This window comes from Bos grunniens, chromosome 21, assembly GCF_055505025.1.
Source record: "Bos grunniens cultivar Pamir isolate PY7600 chromosome 21, Bosgru_T2T1.0, whole genome shotgun sequence".
NCBI lineage: Eukaryota > Metazoa > Chordata > Mammalia > Artiodactyla > Bovidae > Bos > Bos grunniens.
In genome coordinates this window covers 56,191,882-56,193,455 of record NC_141185.1, presented here as the reverse complement: position 1 = coordinate 56,193,455, position 1,574 = coordinate 56,191,882, and positions in this window count along the sequence as shown.

The following is a 1,574-nucleotide window of genomic DNA, read 5'->3' as shown; positions in this document are numbered from 1 at the left end:
TGTACGGAACTGCTCCTTGGTATCTGTGAGTTTTACTCTTCTTGGGAAACTGGGTCAGTAGATTTTCCTGGGCTGCGGGATCTTCTGCCTTCATGAGACATCTCAGTCCAAAAGCTTGAGAGACAGACCACACATTTAAGGCGAAAAGAAACATAGGTTCGATCCCTGGGTTGGGAAGATGCCCTGAAGGAACAAATGGCAACACATTTAAGTATTCTTGCCTGGGAAATCCCATGGACAGAGGAGCCTGGTGGGCTGCAGTCCGTGGGGTCGCAGAATCAGACATGACAGAGCACAGACGCATCACGCGGCCCTGCCAGTGTGTCATAGGTAACAGATTTTGAACTCTTTGGCCTCCTTCTTCTACTTAGCTACATTCTTGGGTGTTTAAAGGAAACTATTCAAAAACACGTGAGGAAAAAAAAAGAAATGCAGAAAGGACAGGAGAAAAGTCCTGTGTAGACCCACGACTGGGTTCTGACTCGAACTGGGAGGTGAGCATGCAGCAGAGTGTTTTCCTCATCAAATAAAGTAACAATCCTGAATAGATTTAAAGTCATGGACCAAAGTATTTGCAATATCTTTTTTTGAAGCAAATGAAAACCTGCAAAGATTAAGTATTTAAGTATTCTGTTTTTGTAGGTAAGACACAACCATTGCAGCTTGCTTAGAGAAATAGCAGTAATCAAGGCTTCAGTTTCTCAGAAGTAAATGTAGTTCTCCAAATGAGTCTGTTTTATATCACATACAATTAATCTATTTACCAATAAGCTTCCTTCCCTACTAGAGGTTGTGTGGTCCTTGCACGTGCGTGTATGCTAAGTCGCTTCAGTTGTGTCCAACTCTTTGTGATGCTATGGACTGTAGCCCACGACGATCCTCTGGAGTGGTTGTCATTTCCTCCTCCAGGGGATCTTCCTGACTCAGGGATCAAACCCATATCTCTTATATCTTCTGCATTGGCAGACGGGTTCTTCACACTAGTACCACCTGGGAAGCCCTTGTGGTTCTTGTACCAACACCATGTGTATCTGTGTGTTAGTCACTCAGTCATGTCTGACTCTTTGCAGTCCCATGCACTGTAGCCCACCAGGCTCCTCTGTCCATGGATGGGATTTCCCAGGCAAGAATACTGGAATGGATAGCCATTCCCTTCTGCAGGGGATCTTCTTGATCTAGAGATAGAAGCTGGGTCTCCTGCATGGCAGGCAGATTCTTTACCTTCTGAGTCACCAAGGGAAGAGTCACCAGTCTCATTCCAACAGAGACTGGAATTTAAACTTGGGGACAGCTTCTAAGCTCTGAGCGAGGAGACATCTCCATTTCTCACTGGTACAGCCATCATCCCAACCCTACTGAGTCTCTTCATGAAAACACGGGCATCGGGACTCTAACTTGATTTTAAGTCCTTTCTAGTGGGTGGTGGGCTCATCCTCTTTTCTCAAGTCCAAAAGAAAAGCAATTTGCATAGTTGTTTTTTCTCCTCCTGCATAGCATGAGTTTAATAGATCTAAAACTACCTGATGTACCTTTCCCTTGAGAACTCCACTGTCTTTCTGTGACTTGTTTGTAAG